Genomic DNA, 20,671 nt, shown 5'->3' on the forward strand with positions numbered 1-20,671 from the left:
ATATAAGTAAATATTAATTGTGCTACAGCGGAGCAGGCGGGTAGTGTATTCAGGGAAGCCAGAGGTCAGTATACAGGTAGATATTAGTTGTAGTACAGAGGAGCAGGCAGATAGTGTATTCAGGGAAGCCAGAGGTTAGTACAAGGAAGATATTAGTCGCAGTACAGAGGGCCAGGTGGGTAGCGTAGTAAGGGAAGCCAGAGGTCGGTAAACAGGTAGATATTAGTTGCAGTACAGAGGAGCAGGTGGGTAGCGTAGTCAGGGAAGCCAGAGGTAGGTATACAAGTAGATATTAATTGTGCTACAGAGGAGCAGGCGGGTAGTGTATTCAGGGAAGCCAAAGGTTAGTATACAGGTAGATATTAGTTGTAGTACAGAAGAGCAGATGGGTAGTGTAGTCAGGGAAGCCAGAGGTTGGTATACAGGTAGATATTAGTCGCAATACAGAGGAGCAGGCAGCAGTGTATTCAGGGAAACCAGAGGACAGCATACAGGTAGATATTAGTTGTAGTACTGAGCAGCAGGCGGGTAGTGTATTCAGGGAATCCAGAGGTTGGTACACAGGTAGATATTAGTCATGGTACAGAGGAGCAGGTGGGTAGTGCATTCAGGGAAGCTAGAGGTTGGTACGCAAGTAGATATTAGTTGCGGTACAGAGGAGCAGGCGGGTAGTGTAGTCAGGGAAGGCAGAGGTCGGGACACAGTTAGGATTTGTCAGGTAGCAGTATGGAGCAGCAGCTGGTGGGAAAGCTTGACTATTGTGAGCACAATAATCACGCACTGAGGGAGGGGTAGGGCCAGGTTTATATAGAGTGTCTAATCAGTGCAGGGTGGAGCTAATCAGGAGCTGGGTTGCAGGAGCAAGAAACTGGACAAGGTTAGGCAAGGGAACTGTCCAGTAGGCTGAACAGCTCATCAGGGAGAGACGCCACCTGGAGCTCGGGAGTTCCCAGGTTTGAACTCTGACAACTACAATAAAATAGCCTACCATAAAGAGTACTATCTCCTTAAAAACTGGATGTTGAACAGAGTCATATTAAAAAATGACACAAAACTATATGTAATATATTATAAATGGTCCAAAAAAGTTTTGGCATTTTTTGCCCCCGTGCCGTATACATTTACCACCTATCCTGTGCATTACGTGTTGATACTGAGGCCTCACAATTGAAAGCTTCTCTTTGCGGAGGCTCTCTAATTTGGCTGATCCTATGTAGACAGAGGTAATCCATTAAAGGGGTATTCCAGGCATTTACAATTGATGACCTACTCCCAGGATAGGTCATCCACAGTTGATCGGTAGAGAGCCCGCCACTCAGGATGCGCACCAATCAGCTGATCCTCCATCCTGCTGTCAGTGCGGCGGTGCAAGGCATCCCATTGAAATCAATGTAAGCAATGCCTGCGTCTCTGACCACCGGTGCTGACATCATCAATAGTAAATGCCAGGAATGTCCCTTTAAATTATTTACCTAATAATAATGTGGCCAATGTTTTTTAGTGTTATAACAAACTGTGTAACATATCTATTTTTCTTATATTGTGTTCCCCTCCTGCTGGCACCATCTGCTCTGGTAGTAATTCATAGCGTTGTCTATAGTTACATGACTACTGCTACCATGGAAATGATGTGGAATGTAATGTACATTACAACTGCATAAATCTAAATACACTAGAGACCCCTATCTAGTAGCGTTGGACTCCTTTGGCCTTCTGAACGACAGGAGTTCTTTGTGGCGTAGATTCCACTGGGTGATAAAATCGCTCTGCATGAATATTGGCCCCTGCGGACAGGAAGCGTCTTGTAGTTGCTGCAGATTAGATGGAGGTGCTGGCATGTTCTGACCAGCTGACAGGAAGGGGTTATCGATTCATGCTGCTTGTACCAAATTCTGGCCTCCCATCAACATTGAGCAACAGAAATCTGGGTTCATCTGACCAGGAGATACTTTTCTACTGCTTAGTGATACAATTTTTGCGCTCTTCGGTCTCGCCGTCCTGTTTCTCTTATTTGTGCACACCATGGACAGCCAATAGAACCCATTGATTTCAATAGGTTTGCTCAGATTTCCTTATTTTGTGCATGCATAATATGCTTCTTTTTGTCGTCTTTGCACACCAAATGTCCCCATAGAAGTCAATGGGTCGTGCACAAATGTGCGTGTAATTTGCAAGGGAATGCGTGACACACTAGGCAATTCCACTGGAAAAAGGATACATTTGGAACTCATTAGACAAATTAGCCATTTAAATTGGGGATGGTTGTGTCCCATGCGCAAAAAAACATGCCTTGTGTGTGGAAAAAAATATAGTAAAAATTGCAGATAAGCGCGCAAAAAAATTTGCTCGTATGAAACCACCCTAAGGCCACCTTCACACGGGTGTAAAAAACGCGTGAGATTTGTGCAATGCGAGACGCACAAATATGAACCCCATTCCTTTGACTGGGTCATATACATGAGCAATGTTTTCCTGATGCGATGTGATGCAGGAGACAAATAGCGGAATGTTCTATCTTAGGGCGCCCACCCACTGGCGTTTGCGTTTTCCACGGGAAAAAAATGCAGCGTTTTCGCCGCGTTTACCGCGATTTTTCCGCGCGTTTTTCGCGGCGTTTTCGCGGCTTTTCCATTAATTTCCATTGACTTTCATGGGTGCATTAGGAGAAAAATAAGGACACATATGCAACTGACAGTTCCTATGTTAAAAAACGCAAACGCAACGCAAAAAAAACGCCAGTGGACAGGAACACATGTTATCTCTATGCCTGTGCAGGAAAAACGCAAAACGCGAAACGCAGGTAAAAAAACGCCAGTGGGTGGGCGCCCTTATGCGAGTTCTCGCATTGTTCTCAATGGGTCCGGCGGCAGTATTGCACCATGTGCAAAGTGCACGCAATGCGAAGTTTCCTATTGATAGCCGCGGTGGAGGTACCCTGCATCTCCGAAGTAATTGGGATTCACATGGGCTTATCTGTGCGTGTTTTTTGAATGTGCGAACTTCACGCACAATATGCAGAAAGTATAATCCACTGATTTCAATAGGTTCATACATATTTCCAACTACACTGCAGAAAGTATACATCTGGAACTCATTAGACTAAATAGCCATTTTAATTGGGGCGTGGTTCAGATGGCTCCACGTATGTACAAATGAAGCGCTCTCTCCCCTGAGCACTATATCGGACGGCTGTTTTCACGGTCCAGCCAATAAAGACTATGTTGGAAGAGATAAAACTGGTGAAGTACCACACAAATCAAACGTTTGTGCGCCCGTTCAGATGGCATGGGTTCGGGACAAATATACGCCAAGACTACCATGCCGTCCCCCTTTACCCTTCCTCCCCATCGTAGGCTCACCTCTGCTCTCCTCCCTGCTCATTCTTTGCAATGGGAGGGGCCAGGCTAAGCCCCTCCCACACTCTGCCCCTTGCCTGCAGCCAGCAATGGGAGGAGGCGGGCCAGGCCAGGACTTAGCTCCACCCATGCCCCGCCCCTCCAGTTGCAAAGAGCCAGCAGGGACTAGAGCAGAGGTGAGCCTGCACGGGGTAGAGGGGGAGCGAAGGGGAGAAGTTTAGCAGATACTCTGCTAAACTCCCTCCCACCTCCGGCCTCTGTCATGGGCTCCCATAGGAGTCCATGCAGCAGCCGATGTATTCCAGCCCAAAAGATAGTTCCAGGACTATCTTTTAGGCCTTATGTAAAAATGCTTGGCGCTATATTGGCTGGCCGGGCGCTTTTACGTTGCGGGAATACAGCCATGTGATCTGATGCATTGGAATCCAATGTATCAGATCACAGCGCATATCGGCGGACCGTGAAAACGGCGGCCAATATACGCTTGTGTGAAAGAGCCGTTCGGGTGCGTTCACACATCCGGGAAAATCATGCAAGCCTTATACGTTGCAAGAGGGCATGAAACTCGCACGAAAATACAACCTATTATTTGCAATGGTTTTCTCTTGCGGCGATGTTGTGGGACGGAAAAATGACAGCATGTTCTATTTTTTCTCGCATGAGAACGGAACATGCAGATTCACAATTTCCCGCACATCACACGGACGGGCGCAGCTTGCCGTCACCCATGTGAATGCACCCTAATGCAGGAGGAGATTATGCAGCCGAGGTCAGAGTATGACTTACAAAGAGCGTCTCAACTGAAATGAAGCGATCGGTTATTAAAACAAATCATGTCAGGATGGAAGGAGCGCGGAGGAACATTTCCTGACCTAGTTAAGATCAAAGCCCTTTTGTACATGTAATTACATTGTAAGCAATTGGCAAGCAACCAGCGGCGAATATATGGAGAAGCTGAACTACGAGAAGCCAAGACAGTAGGGGTCATTCTAGATCGAAAGTGCAAGACAAAAGTGGCCATTCTTGCTTCTATTATTGCTAAGCCTCCTTGTAATTGGGATATGCTTATAGAGACGTTACAACATGAAGGCGGAACAGATTACAGATTACGGCTTGGCTGACGTTCGCTTATGTGATCGCTGCTCCGTTCTTACCTACAATCATCGGCATTCAAGAAGTAGAATGAAAAATCTCTTAGTCAATAACTACTCTGCCCGAAAGAAAGTCAACCCGGAGAGCGCTGGAGGCGCCCTATATACAATGTAGCAATGATAGGGGATACAGTATAGCGGTATGTACTTACTCCGAGGGAGGCGGGGAGGGTAATTTCTCAATCCCTAGCAACTCTCAGATGGTGCAAGAAAGCCTAGATGATGTGGACTACCACAATGTCTTCAACCACCAGGATGTGTTTATTGGTACTCAATGCGTTTCGGGAGTTACAATACCAATACCCCTTCTTCAGGAGTGACATTAACAAATAACCGCTCACATTACCTTTTATACAAGGTGCAGTCAAGAAGCCGGATCCAGCGCTACATCTCACTGCTGATGTCCTACATTGAAGTAACAATAGTGTACTTGAATAGGAAGACATGGTATGGCGCACGGGCTTCGGGACATTGATATCTATTTTGTGCTGTGGCTCCTGTAGGAGAGTGAAACCTAATTACAAAGTTGAAGAGCAGGATGTGAGAAGCAGAAATCCTCTTTCCACGTGGCTTTAAGTCCCGTGGGGCCGCTGCTATGACTGAAGCAAGGAATGTGTACTCGAAGTGGCTCCTTCTGCTACGACACATGCATGGAGCCATCGTTGGACCTGTACTCATTGCAGGAACTCTCAACGGGGATCGGTATCTGAGTCTCCCGCAGATGACGGTGAATGATTTCCTACATGATCGGACCCTATTGTAGCAGAAGGAGGCCACTTTGAGGACGCTCTCCTTACTTCAGTCATTGTGGTGGTCCCCAGGACTTAGAGAGATGTGGAGAGTGGATTCCTGCTTCTCACATGCTACTCTTCAACTTTGCAATTTGGTTTTCCTCTCTATCTCTCTTACAAGGGGCCACAAGACAAAGTTGAAACCCATGTTCCGGGACCTTCATGTAGCACACCCATGCCTTCCTATTCAAGTACGCTATTGTTACGACTATAAAGGACACCAGTATTGAGATATAGCGCTGGGTCAGTCTTTCTGACTACACCCTGTGTATACGCCCCCAATATTCCTTCATTCGGTGGTTACCTTTGTGCCACCAAACAGACACCAGAAGAACTTCCGGTTCACTGACCCAGAAGGGCAGCGCTGTTCTACCATGGAACGTATTAGCCGGTAAATGCCGACCGAGGTGCTCAAGAGAATGGAAGCATCCGGCCCAACGAATATGTGTATTAATGTACTGTAGTATTAGTTCAAAAGGGAATTTATCACATACTTTTTTACTAATTAAAACCAGATAGTGACACTTTTCCCATTTCTCTAAGCTGTCTTAATTTCCTGATTAGAGATTTTTTTATTCTATCATCTGTACATGACTATGGGGGCGGCCATCTTGCTTCTTTAGCAGTTAACAACATTTAGAGATACTTTACAGCAGCCTCATGGGTCACACCCACAATAAACGAGTGTGGACCCATTGACTTCTATGAGAAAGTTTTGTGGGCATGCTCTATGGCCTGTGCAGGGAGGGGGAGGAGGTGAACTGTGACCATCATGTATTGTGAATATTGGATCCTGTATTATGTATATATAGGTGTCACTTCTTACATTAGTCCTGATTGTGATGATGATGAGATGACAGCTGGGCCGTTTATCGACAAAACAGGAAGTGTCAAACTATTATTAAGCTTAGTGGCCATGTGAGAACTGCAGGAGTTTAGGATTTTTACAAATATAGATCATAACATTAAAATTTAAAGGGATTGTACTAGGATCACAAGTTATCTCCTATCCCAATCCCTGCAGTGGCGTCAGCATGAGAGGAGCGCTGGCCGAACATACGCGGTCAGTGCACCATTAGTTTCAATGGGGTTGATGGAAATACCCAAGAGTGTGCTGCTTGGGTATCTCTGCAGTCCCACTGAAAGTGAATGGAGTGCTAGTGCGCTTGTGTGACCAGCATCCCATTTAGTCTCCTCCTCATTGTGGGGGGTGCAGTTAGCCCGAAAGAAGGAGAATGGAGGACACAAGACTCCCGATCTTGAGAAGCCCTCACCAATCAGCAAGTCATTCCTATTCTGTGCATAGAGGATAACTTGTAATTCTGGTACAAACCCTTTAACCCTTTCCAATCCAATTTGTATCCTGGTTTTCCTAGGGGGGGGGGGGGGTTACTCTTTTTCTGCTGTTATACAACGGCGCTATCTACTGTCTAAAGCCAGTACTGCATGAGGTGATATGCTGGATAGGTTCCGACAGCAGAGAGGCTGGCAATATACAGTAAGAGAACCCCGACGGACGTCTTCCAACATCGGAGCTGTACAGCCTTAAATCATAATGTCTTCAGACTGCAGACAGTGGATTGGAAAGGGTTAAACCCCTTTAAAATATATATATTAAAAAAAATTAAAAATCACCAAAAATTTATAAATATGTTTATCATGAAAACATTTGCTGATGACGCTTTCCCTTTAAGATACTGGAAGTAAAAAAAATGTGCCCCTTAATAATATGAGGCTTATGGTCGATAATGGATGTTCTAATCTTTATGGTATCACCTTCGTCGGTGTCTACAGAGGCAAAGTGCGAATGTATAGACAAAGTAGTGGTGAGCAGATATGTGCCTGGCCTTGTCGTGTTCCTGCTGTCATCTGCTGTGACTCGGATGAATCTTCGGTACGCCCCCCAGTAATCACCGGTCAGCCGGACCCTGTATTTACTATTAGTTGTGTCTATAACTAAGGATGATGTCCGACAGTGATAATACCTAGAAAACAATATCCTGTTCTGTAAAGGACAGATGATATCCTGAGCGCCTCCGGGGGCCACAGGCACAGACAGGCCCTCCGTGCGTCAGATAACAGACATATATATGCTTCTTTATCACCAAGATTGCAATCTAGAAAATGAAATGTTTTACACAATTACTACAAGGATATAAACGTCCTTCTTCTCACAGCTTAGAAACAAGGGGACGGCTCTCATACGGGCATCACAATAAACGGCTCAGAAATCCTTAACTAAATTAAGATGATTATATAACTTTAAAGACAAACTCTGCTGCAGTGAATCCACGTAGACCATCCGACCATCCTAACTGGAGAGCTGAGCAAAAATCAGAAATTGTGTTTATTTCCATATGTTAATACTTAGTGGGGCTCCTTTTGCCATAATGACATTGCATACTCTCTGTGTTATACTTTCTGCTAACGTCTGATACACTTCAGCTAGTATTTCCCTCAATTCATCCTGCAAACGTCTGGCGAGTTCTCTCTAATATGATGGATTCTGTTCATATTTCCTAATTCATTGCTCCAGTTCATCCCAGAGATGTTTAGTAGGTTCAGGTGGGGACCAGGTGTGCAACCGGTCCAATCGTGGAACATCTGTATCCTCAAACCAACATAAAATAGTGTTGGATTTGTGACGAGCCGCGTTGGAAGTATGGCCGACCATTCCCACAGTATTGCCACATTGTCAGCAGTACATTATTGTCTAGAATGTCAGGGTACGCCTCCGTGTTCATGGTTCTTGTCACTACAACCAACGGACCTTGAGACCATTCCATAATGGAATCTCCAATGTACTTAATGATTGGCAAAGCACGCTAAGGTAGAAGACGTTCCCCATCATCCTCCACACCCAGGTACAGCCATCTGATTTGAAGATGGAGTAGCATGATTCGTCACTCCATAGAACGTTCTTCCATTGCTCAACTGGTTTTCCCGGCCGTCCGATATATGCTACCATGTGATGCACAGGCTCGGCATATATGCCATCGGGCAGGGGAAACCAGCTTAGCTATGCTAAGTTGTCTCCCCGTCGCCGGCTCACCTCCTCTCCCCTCCCCTCCGGCTGTTTGCAATGGGAGGGGGTGGAACTTAACTCCCACCCCTCCCCTTGTCCGCAGCCAGTAATGGGAGGGTGTGGGAAACAGCAGCAAGGAGCGGAGAGGAGAAGAGAAGTGGTAGGGAGTTTAACAGTCATGCTGCTAAACTCCCTCCCACCTCCCTTCTCCGGCTGCTGCCATTGGCTCCCATAGGAGTCTATGGCAGCAGCTGTAGTCAGGCCAGGAAGATAGTTCCAGGATTATCCCTCCTGCCCGGTCGGGCGCTTTTATGCCGTGGGAATACGCTTGTGTGATCTGTTGCATTGGAATCTAACTCATCAGATAGCAGCGTACATCGGCAGGCCATGAAAACGCCGGCCGATATACACTCGTGTGAATCAGCCCTTACTGTAATAAAACTATCTATGGCCCCATTCACATTAAACTAAAGTCACACCATGTCTTTTAAGTGGGAGACAATCATAGTAATATAGTAATGTAGTGTGTTAGGATGAAAAAAGACATGTCCGGTGGTTTTCAAAACTGTCATTCTGCTTAAGGCATTTTAGGCCCTATTACCACTTGTAAAGCCCTTAAACCACCAATGACCCCTGTTTGAAAACTCGACCCCTTAACAAATTCATCTAGGGGTGTATTGCGTATTTTGACCCCACAGTTTTTGAATGAATCTAAGCAACGCATAAAAAAAATTACAATTTTCATTTTTTTGGCAATCGTGTCATTTTAAAAACAGGTTTTTTTTTGTATAGCGCACATATAAATGAAGACTTTCACCCCAAAATGAATACCCATGTCTGTCCTGTGTTCAGAAATATACCCATTGTGGCCCTTATCTTATGTCCGGCTGCACAACGGGGCCCAAACCGAAAGAAACATTGATGTTCAACTGTTTTTAACTTTTACGTGATCGACATTATCCATTGGATAGCGACGATTACGTGACCAGAGACTGCTCACCGCAGCCCTCGCTCACTGTTCCAGGCTATCGGCTACCTTATGTAGCCAGGAGCAAGGATATTTTAAATTTCCCTGATCCTCCCCAGTTTCTGCGCTTGCGTCCGCCGATTTGCCAATGGGTGCATGCACCAAAGTTGGGGAAAGATCCGTGGATAAGGATCTTATTGGGGGACATCGCTGGAGGCCTTAGGTAAGTCATTTCACCTCCCCTCATGGATCGGATCTGTGATGGGAGGTGAAATTTCTACTTTTGGATAGCAGTGATCATGTGGCCAGGGTCCACGTACCGCAGCCCCCTCCCCCCCCCCCCCCCCCCCCCGTGAGATCTCCAGGCTCTTGGCTACGTTTGGTAGCCAGGAGCAGGGAAATTTTAAATTACCCGGGCAAATCTGTGGCTTTTGCACATGCGTCCGCCACTGTGGCGACGGGCACGCAGATAAATCCAGGGGCCTTAGGTACATAATTTCATTCTCCCTCATGGATATGATCCGTGAGGGGAGATGAAACTTAAACTTTTTAAACTTTTAGCTGGATTTTAGCTGGCTGTATATCCTATGCAGAATATCACTGCACACATCACACCCAATCGTGGCAGATTGTGAACAGGCAGGTCATTGTGCATGTATTTGTTTGTTTTTGTATACACTTGCAATCTCTCAAGGCCATGGGAAAACTAATATGTATACTGTGTTTGTCTGATTATCTCCCGTGGACAATAAAAAGTATACTTCATATTTCCAGGCAGCTCCAGACTTGCAAAAACAAACATGTGCATGTGCGTAATTATATGTTTGTTTATGATCTGCCACGATTGGGTGTGATGCGTGCATGGATATAATGCTGCACAGGATATAGGGCCAGCTAAAATACTGGCTCAATTGAGCAAAAATCAAAATTATTACTCAAAAACACATTACCGGTTAGATGTGACCTACACAAAGTCAACACTAGGAACAAAAAGAAAATTGTTGCCTAGTGTTATTTTAGTTTATATTTTTTGTTTCGACTCTCTTTTTGGGGGGATAATGGAAAAAGGGTCTTTTTTTTAAACTTGTAATATTTCTTTTTTTGTGACATTTAAAAAGAAAACTTTATGAAGCTCATCTTTCTGACCCCCCACTACGGGACTTGAACTTGTGATCACTTGTACAATATATTTCAATGTTTTACTTTAGTATTGATGTATATTGCAGTTAGAATTGCGTCCCACATGCCATCCAGTTTAATAGGTTGAAATCCATGGCAGGCCTGGGAGCCTTGTTGTATTATGTGTGTGTGGGAGGGGGGGGGGGGGCTGATCGTGGGACAGAACACGTCTGCTGACCTTGGCATTTATAGGGTTAATGAATGAGATCAGAGTTATCTCTGCTCCCAGCCGCCACTGCTGGTTGTCAGCTGCCTTTGACAACTAGTACCTGTCATACATGGAGGAAGCTCAGCTTTTGCTACAAACAAACCGGCACACACCTGATATACAGGTGTGTATGATGCTTTGAAAGGGTTGAAGAACCAAATTGCCCTTTTAAATCTTCTGCAACTCCATCATCGTCATCATCACTGCTGCCATGTATTTAAAGGCTGGTAGGTGGGGGTCCGTGAGGGAATTAGTGATGGAACAGTGGGGGATTTTATGGGTGAGTCTCATCTGTTATGTTATTTTATCACATATACTAGTGCCATATTTAGTGTATAATACAGAGATATGATAATACCTAAGATACACTATCCTACCGAAAGTACTTGGACCCCCCCTATCAGTAGAATGCATTGTGTCTTGTTAGCATGTCACGTGTCCTAAACCCTACTACCCTTGGAGGTGTCGGCCATAGTTTGTGACGGGAACTTCATGCTATTGGATAGACAGGTTATGCTGTCCATCACAAAGTGCAATGCATCTGCTTGTCTACAATGCTGCTCAGCCAAGCAATGGAGCGCTGGATAAACCAATCACAGCCATCGCATTAGTTAATCAAGCTCTGTATTGATTGACTGTGCAGCGCTCGAGAACTAATCAGAGCCATCTCTTCCTGGAGGCGGGATTTATGAATCCCATAATCAGGAAGCAATTTTCTGTGGGCGGCTGAGGACTGCAAGAAGCCTGTCGATACTCCAGAGGGCAGCAGGAGGGGTGTGGGCCGAGCCTGCTAGGTAAGTATAATAAGACATCCCCTGAAAATAAGACCTAGCGCCTCTTTTGGGACAACCGTTTAAATAAGACAGGGTCTTATTTTCAGGGAAACACAGTAGATGTCAGTCCTAGTATATAACGCGCCAAACTCTGGCAATGGGAGCTGTTTAGTTGTAACTCTTAGCACCCACCAGTCTAGTGTAACTCCTTACTGGCTACATACATAGCCTGTCTATAGAATCACGTATATGCATAAGCATACCCCATATGTGTAACCCTTGACCTGAAGACTTTGGCTTGAGGGCTAAATATATAAACAGATTGTAAAATTACTGACACAGCGGTTTCTCTCCTCCCCTTCCCGGTCATAGCCACCAGCATCCCCCTGGTCTTCTGGGCTGTGACACCATACTAGTTCCCCAAATGCTGCCTCCTCAGCCCAAAGTCAGACCAGCATTTGGCAAGGCAGATCATCTACCTGACAATAGGCTCATTTCCTTACTTTATATCGGCCATATATTTGGGACACGGTGGGATCGCTCATACGAACAATCCAATGGGCAATCGATCAACCACATCGTGGCCCATCAATATCCTCAAATGAATGGCCAGCTTAAGAATTCCGTGTGAAAGGCCCCTTTGCAGGTTCGGCTCTTGCATAGTGAATGCGCTGTTACTCATCCTATGACTAATGGCAAGGTCAAGCCATTCTGAAGCGTAAGAATCTCGCTTGGGATCAGATACAAACTGTCCTGTCAATACCTGCAAATTGCTGACTTTGTTAGGCTGGTTGTGTGCAATAACAAAGACACGCTTCTTACCCGAGCTCTTTATTCATAGCGTGTGATACAAGTCTGCTCTTACAGAAGGAAACAAAAAGGAAAGAGAAAACGGCTTATCGAGAAGCAAATAATAAATATATATAATTGCATTAAAAAACTTCCAAAAATCAACATACAAATCTTGAAGGCCATTTATGTTGAATGAGATTCCAGAATTCCTCGCGGATAGCATTGTGTCAGGTCTGCTGAATATAGTTGTCACCACATACAGGTCTTTACCTTCAATGCTGTGTATGGATGAACTGTTATCCTTGACGGCTTTCTTCACTTACACTGGGCAATCCTAACATGGAGATTATCTCTCCTCCAGACGAAAGAAAAATGGATCTCTAGCGTCGCCTATAGATCCACTATCTATTTAGTAAGTCATACTTGCCAACTTTCATGGAATGTTTGTTTAATGCATGCAGGACTTGTATGGAGTTGGCTTGAGAACTGAGCCCCATTCCACACCGGGAGGGTGTTAGCTGTCGTTGTAGCTGTCAACCACTTAGATGCCACGGTCAATTCTGACAGAGGCATTTGAATGGTCTGACAGAGGGAGGGGCTCTTTCTGTCACCAGAACATACCGCCTGCAATAAAATTGTAGGAGGCTGTTTGTACATTTTAACAGCCTGGGGGCTGCCATGGCTATTTGTATATTAAGTAGCAATGAGCGAGTATACTCGCTAAGGCACATTACTCGAGCGAGTAGTGCCTTAGCCGAGTATCTCCCCGCTCGTCTCTAAAGATTCGGGGGCCGGCGCAGGTGACAGGTGAGTTGCGGCGGGGAGCGGGGGGGAGAAAGGGAGAGAAAGATCTCCCCTCCGTTCCTCCCCGCTCTCCCCTGCCGCTCCCCGCCCCCCGAATCTTTAGAGACGAGCGGGGAGATACTCGGCTAAGGCACTACTCGCTCGAGTAATGTGCCTTAGCAAGTATACTCGCTCATCTCTAATGTTAAGTCCTGCTCGTGGCACGACTTAATAGAATGACAGTTAAAATGCAATTTAGTGCAATACTGAAGTATATAGCATTTAATACTGCACTATATTGTACAAAAGTGCAAGTCTCCTATCGGGATTCAAAGTAAAAATAAGTTAAATGATTTTTTAAAATTATTTATTACCAAAAACATTAAAAGTAAAGCAAAAACGGTTTTCTATTTATAACAAAAAAATCAAGACAAAAAAGAATTGGCATCAACGTCTCCATAAAGGCCTGAACTACTAAAAGAATGTTTTATTTATCCTGCACTTTGAACACTGCAAGAAAACAAAATACACAATGTTGGGACTAGCACCCTGTTGTATCTCCTCTAGCTAGGATACAAGGTGTGATATGGGCGGGCATGGAGATTCTAGTACCCTGTTGGGCCACCTCCAAATTGGATACAAGGTGTGGTACGGGTGGGCATAGAGGCTCTAGTACCCTGCTGAGCTGCCTCTAGCTTGGATATAAGATGTGATATAGGCAGGCATGGAGACTCTAAGACCCTGTTGGGCCACCTCTAGCTTGGATACAAGGTATGGTACGGGCGGGCATGGAGGCTCTAGTACCCTGTTGTACCACCTCTAGCTTGAATACAATATGTGATATGGGCAGGCATAGAGGCTTTAGTACCCTGTTGTACCGCCTCTAGCTTGGTTACAAGATGTGATACAGGCGGGCATGGAGGCTCTAGTACCCTGTTGGGCCACCTCTAACTTGGATACAAGGTGTGGTACGGGCGGGCATGGAACCTCTAGTACCCTGTAGTACCACCTCTAGCTTGCATACAAAATGAGATACTGGTGGGCAGGAAAGTTCTAGTACCCTGTTGGGTTGCCTCTAGTTTGGATGCAAAATGTGATACTGGTGAGCAGGGAGGCTCTAGTACCCTGCTGAGCTGCCTCTAGCTTGGATACAAGATGTGATACAGGATGGCATGGAGGCTCTAGTACCCTGTTGTACCGCCTCTAGCTTGGATACAATATGTGATATGGGCGGACATGGAGGCTTTAGTACCCTGTTGTACCGCCTCTAGCTTGGTTGCAAGATGTGATATAGGCAGGCATGGAGGCTCTAGTACCCTGTTGGGCCACCTCTAGCTTGGATACAAGGTATGGTACGGGCGGGCATGGAGGCTCTAGTACCCTTTTGTACCACCTCTAACTTGGATACAATATGTGATATGGGCGGACATGGAGGCTTTAGTACCCTGTTGTACCGCCTCTAGCTTGGTTGCAAGATGTGATACAGGCGGGCATGGAGGTATACAGGTTCTGTATGGAATCCTGCAGTGTATCACTCCACATTTGCTGTAACTGAGCCTCTAGATTGTACAAACTTGTAGGCTGTTGAAGTTGGCGTCCCAGATGGTCCCATACATGTCCTATTGGTGATAAATCTGGTGGCTGATCAGTCATGGAAGTGTGACAACGTTGTGGAGACATTGCTGTGACAGCCAAAATAAGCTATATAAATTAGTCATTGATGTAATTACATTGACCTAACTTACAATTTTTTAAACGTTTTTCCGTATATTATACGGCATATTAAAAGGTACTATTGAAAAAAGGAACAAGGTCTCAGATAATTATGTTGATAGGAAAATAAAAAAAGATATGATTTTTTTAAAAGCAGAAAGGAAAAAACAACAATGACAAAACGGCTGGGTTAAATGAAAATACCAGCATGGCCGGTCTGGAGGCCTTCAGTAGACGTCGGGTTGCTATGACAACGAAAAGACAATCTACATTTGTGATAGAAGGATGGAAGCATACATGTTTAGGGTAAGAGTCCCATACGGCTATGAGAAGTGCATAATATACTCCACACATCAAGATACTTTAGTGTTACGTTTCATGTTACAGAAGAAGATATTAACACGAGGTGGAGAGATGCGGCACATTAACCCTTTCTAATCCACTGTCTGACCTCTGAAGACATTATGATTTAAGGCTGTACAGCTCCGATGTTGGAAGACGTCCGTCGAGGTTCTCTTACTGTATATTGCCAGCCTCTCTGCTGTCAGAGCCCATCCAACATGTCACCTCATGCAGTACTGGCTTTAACCAGCAGATAGCGCCGTTGTATAATGGCAGAAAAAGAGTAAGCCCCCTAGGAAGACCAGGATACAAATTGGATTGGAAAGGGTTATTGTCTCCCAAGAAAATCTGACAATTCACAAGGTTGGAGGAAACCTGATTTCCAATAGAACATAATATTACAGCAAGGCAGAGAGTAGCGACAGTACCCGGCGCCAATACAGAATGGTTTTATTAGCCGAGACTTGTGCGGATTTTACAAATGGAATAAAAGGAGCTTGCAGGATACATTTACCTTCAGTGTGAGATCGAACTGAGGTTAAACAGAATTGTAGTATGGGGGAAATTACATGTTTAGTAGGATAGAGTAGCCATGGGGCGAGACAGGCATAGAACTGTAGGCGGAGTGATGGGAAGTGGGGGTGGGGTGATAAAACAGGAAAGTAGGCAGTGTAGTGGCCCAAAGCTATGGTGTGGATGCATGTGAATGACTGTTGTGAGTAATTTTTGTGTGTGTGCCCCTTTAAGTGCGTGAGTGACGTGGTTGAACATCTGACGTAGTTTAGAGGTGGAGTTCAGTTGAGAGAGTTGAAAAAATGTAGTCGGAGCTGGTGGACGTTCCTGCTCTTGGATTGGTGTGGAGTAAAGGGTCTTCTGCCATCACAAGAAAGAAAATGGAAACTACTGTGCGTCTTAGAACAAAATAGAAAGCTTGAGTGAATGCTGATTACTAAATCGTGAGTGCATACCCCACGGACGGTCTATCAGATAACTGGGACTGAAGACGTCTAGAGTCCTGAGGCAAGAGTGTCTCCTAGAAAGCATATAATATGAAAGGTGTGAAAGAGAAGGGAAGGTCTGTAAAAAAGATTTATTATTTCTGCACAGTAAACTAATAGTAGAGGAATCAAAGCTGGAAAAGTTGTGAGTAAAGTGCAACCGTGCACCTCCAGTTGTTTTTCTGAAAATTCATTATTGGACTGTAGACTATTTTGCTCTGTGTGGACAGCGTCCCGAAAGAGGTACTGGTGTCACGTGACATTCAAATTCTTCACTCCTATGTTTTTCTGTTTACTGCGGGCGTCCGAGCTATGCCAAGCTGGCGCCACTGGCAGGAGAGATTGCAGAGCCTCCGTGACATCCATCTTGTTTCCCTGTGGTCTTCCCTATTACAGCGGGCCTCCCGCTTGAGTTGCCTCATTACAGCAGTAAATGGTTAATACGAGGTTAATGGAGAGTGTGCAGTGAAGGAGGGGGTCCTGCAGCTTTAAGAGAGGTAAAATAAGGGGTAGCTGGGATGCTGTTGGTCAAAAGCTTGGGCGTCACTGTAGGCATGCTGGTCACTGGTGCTGTCATGGTACAATTTGGCAGCAAAGCATATTCATAGATCATGATATTTTTTGAATGAACTCTACTTGGGACTGGCACATAGACCAGCTCTGGTTGTTGCTCCCTCTGAGGACACCGTAAGGCAAAATATCTCTGGGTGGCTATAGTGTTAAAGTTGTGCATCTGGGACCTGGGGTTCTACAGGTTTCCTTCTGCACATCTTCACAGGTAGGGGTTAATTGAGCTGGGTGGCTGTGGTATTCTCCACCAGCCAATCCCCCTCGTCTGTAGCAGATAAATACCAGCAGAGAGATTGCTGGTCATTTTAGTTCTTCACTGTTAATCCCACTCAGAGCTGGTGTGGTGCATGCTTGTCTGTAGTGTCCCTCTCTCCTCCCCTGAAGACGGTCTGGACACTTGCTGTCCCTCCCCTCCTTGCATTCTGGGGTGCGTGCATTGTGTAGTGTGTGGTGTGGTATTCTCCACCAGCCAATCCCCCTGGTCTGCATCAGGTAAATACCAGCAAACTCTTGTGAGAGATTACTGGTCATTTTAGTTCTTTACTGTTTACCCTGTGTTGAGCCCACTCAGAGCTGGTGTTGTGAATACTTGTCTGTAGGGTCCCTCGCTTCTCCCCTGAAGACGGTCTGGACACTTGCTGTCCCTCCCCTCCTTGCGTTCTGGGGTGTATGCATTGTGTAAAGTATGGTACGGTGACCACACAGGTGGAGACTAGAGATGAGCGAGTATACTCGCTAAGGCACATTACTCATCTCTAAAGATTCAGGGGCCGGTGCCGGTGACAGGTGAGTTGCGGCGGGGAGCAGGGGGGAGAGAGGGAGAGAGCGAGATCTCCCCTCCGTTCCTCCCCGCTCTCCCCCGCCGCTCCTCACCCCCCGCCAGCCCCCGAATCTTTAGAGACGAGCGGGGAGATACTCGGCTAAGGCACTACTCGCTTGAGTAATGTGCCTTAGTGAGTATACTTGCTCATCTCTAGTGTAGACGGTCCGCGGGTTTCTCCCTATCCCTGGGCAGGTGCGGCCCTCAGACATCTGATGTCCTATGTGTGTGTCAGATGTATGATGCCTCACACTGTTCCCTATGTCCGCACGGTGGCTGACTCTCTATTCCCCTCGTGTGAGGACGCTTGGACTGGCTATAGTATTCCCTGTGTATGTATGTGAGCTCTGGTTGAGGTTCTCATTAGAGATGAGCGAGCACCAAAATGCTCAGGTGCTCGTTACTCGGGACGAACTTTTCGCGATGCTCGAGGGTTCGTTTCGAATAACGAACCCCATTGAAGTCAATGGGTGATCCGATCATTTTTGTATTTCCCCGATGCTCGCTAAGGTTTTCATGTGTGAAAATCTGGGCAATTCAAGAAAGTGATGGGAACGACACAGCAACGGATAGGGCAGGCGAGGGGCTACATGTTGGGCTGCATCTCAAGTTCACAGGTTCCACTATTAAGCCACAATAGCGGCAAGAGTGGGTGCCCCCCCCCTCCCAACAACTTTTACTTCTGAAAAGCCCTCATTAGCATGGCATACCTTAGGTAAGCACCACACTACCTCCAACAAAGCACAATCACTGCCTGCATGACACTCCGCTGCCACTTCTCCTGTGTTACATGCTGCCCAAACCCCCCCCCCCACGACCCAGTGTCCACAGCGCACACCAAACTGTCCCTGCCCAGCCTTCAGCTGCCCTCATGCCACGCCACCCTCATGTCTATTTATAAGTGCGTCTGCCACAGGAAAAGCAGGCACACACTGCAGAGGGTTGGCATGGCTAGGCAGCGACCCCCCCATAAAAGGGGCGGGCCGATAGTCCACAATGCTGTACAGAAGCAATGAGAAATCCAATCCTGTGCCACCTCCATCTGGAGCTGCACACGTGGGCATAGCAATGGGGAACCTATGTGCCACACACTATTCATTCTGTCAAGGTGTCTGCACGCCCCAGTCAGACCGCGTTTTTTTATAAATAGTCACAGGCAGGTACAACTCCGCAATGGGAATTCCGTGTGCACCTACAGCATGGGTGGCTCCCTGGAACCCACCGGCGGTACATAAAAATATCCCATTGCATTGCCCAACACAGCTGAGGTAGTAATGTCGTGCTTAAAGCAGGTGGGCTTCGGCTCACACTGCATGCCCCAGTCAGACTGGGGTTCTTTAGAAGTGGAAACAGATGCATTTACAACTACCTGTGGACTGACAGCATGGGTGGGTGCCAGGAAGCCACCGGCGGTACATAAAAATATCCCATTCCAGTGCCCAACACAGCTGAAGTAGTAATGTCGTGCTTAATGCAGGTGGGCTTCGGCCCACACTGCATGCCCCAGTCAGACTGGGGTTCTTTAGAAGTGGACAGATGTAGGTTAAACTCCGTGTGCACCTACAGCATGGGTGGCTCCCTGGAACCCACCGGCGGTACATAAAAATATCCAATTGCATTGCCCAACACAGCTGAGGTAGTAATGTCGTGCTTAATGCAGGTGGGCTTCGGCCCACACTGCATGCCCCAGTCAGACTGGGGTTCTTTAGAAGTGGACAGATGTAGGTTAAACTCCGTGTGCACCTACAGCATGGGTGGCTCCCTGGAACCCACCGGTGGTACATAAATATATCCCATTGCAGTGCCCTACTCAGCAGAGCTAACGTCAGATACAATACAGGTGGGCTTCGGCCCACACTGCATGCCCCAGTCAGACTGGGGTTCTTTACAAGTGGACAGATGTAGGTTAAACTCCGTGTGCACCTACAGCATGGGTGGCTCCCTGGAACCCACCGGTGGTACATAAATATATCCCATTGCAGTGCCCTACTCAGCAGAGCTAACGTCAGATACAATACAGGTGGGCTTTGGCCCACACTGCATGCCCCAGTCAGACTGGTAATATGTACCTTAACAGTAACCTCGTTGGTGGTAATGTGGTGGTGACTGCGGACCTAGTAGCGCGGTTTTATGTAGTTGGTTTTCGGAATGTGGCCATGATTAAGTGGGCCGTGGCGGGGGGATGGTGGTGGTGCTCTCTTGTAGTGTCGTTAAAGGTGAAATTCTTGGACTGCCACCAGACGGACCAATGCAAAGGTATTTGCCAAGAATGTTTTCATTGTTGGAGGAGGAGGGGGATGTTTTGGAGGCACTATGTGTCCTCTCCACGTGTCCGTGGTTATATGCACCTTAACAGTAACAGCGTTGGTGGGAAATGGCCTCGCCGCCATCATGTCTTTGTGAAGCCTCTGTTTCCACACCCCAGTGACATACCATTAGCTGTGGTATAGGCAGAGCCCCGAATTATTAACATTTCAGCGGTAGTATTAGGGACAGGCCCCACTAACATATCACTAGCAGCAGTATAGGGGGAGCGCAGTCTTAGTTCCATTTCAGTAATAGTAGCACACAAGACAGGCCCCAGTAACAATTCCGAAGCAACAGTATAGGAGGAGCGCAGTCTTCGTTCCATTTCAGTAATAGTAGCACTCAAGACAAGCCCCAGTAACAATTCCGAAGCAGCAGTATAGGAGGAGCGCAGTCTTAATTCCATTTCAGTAATAGTAGCACTCAAGACAAGCCCCAGTAACAATTCCGAAGCAGCAGTATAGGAGGAGCGCAGTCTTAGTTCCATTTCAGTAATAGTAGCACTCAAGACAAGCCCCAGTAACAATTCCCATTGCAGCAGTTTAGGGAGATAACAGTCTCTTTCACATTTCAGTAGCTGCAGTATAGACAAGGCCCCAGTTACATTTATGTAGCAAAAGTGTAGGCCAACCCCACACACACTTCTGTACCATGAGTGCAGGCGAAGAACATAGAAATTACAATGATTACACTGTAGTTGAGGGCCCAAAAAAATTGGTGTACCAACAGTACTAATGTACCTCAGAAAAAATTGGCCATGCCCAACAAAGATGGCAGGTGAAACCCATTAATCGCTTTGGTTAATGTGGCTTAAGTGGTAACTAGGCCTGGAGGCAGCCCAGTTTAACGAAAAATTGGTTCAAGTTAAAGTTTCATCGCTTGTAAGAGCATTGAAA

General features: G+C 46.3%; 1 protein-coding gene across 1 annotated transcript in view; it reads left to right on the forward strand.

Moving 5' to 3' along the window:
- Positions 1-20,671, forward strand: part of DPP6 (dipeptidyl peptidase like 6) — a 676,815-nt gene that overhangs the window by 138,324 nt on the left and 517,820 nt on the right. The gene's annotated exons all lie outside the window — the stretch shown is intronic.

This window comes from Eleutherodactylus coqui, chromosome 12 (genome assembly GCF_035609145.1).
Source record: "Eleutherodactylus coqui strain aEleCoq1 chromosome 12, aEleCoq1.hap1, whole genome shotgun sequence".
In the NCBI taxonomy this organism is placed as follows: domain Eukaryota; kingdom Metazoa; phylum Chordata; class Amphibia; order Anura; family Eleutherodactylidae; genus Eleutherodactylus; species Eleutherodactylus coqui.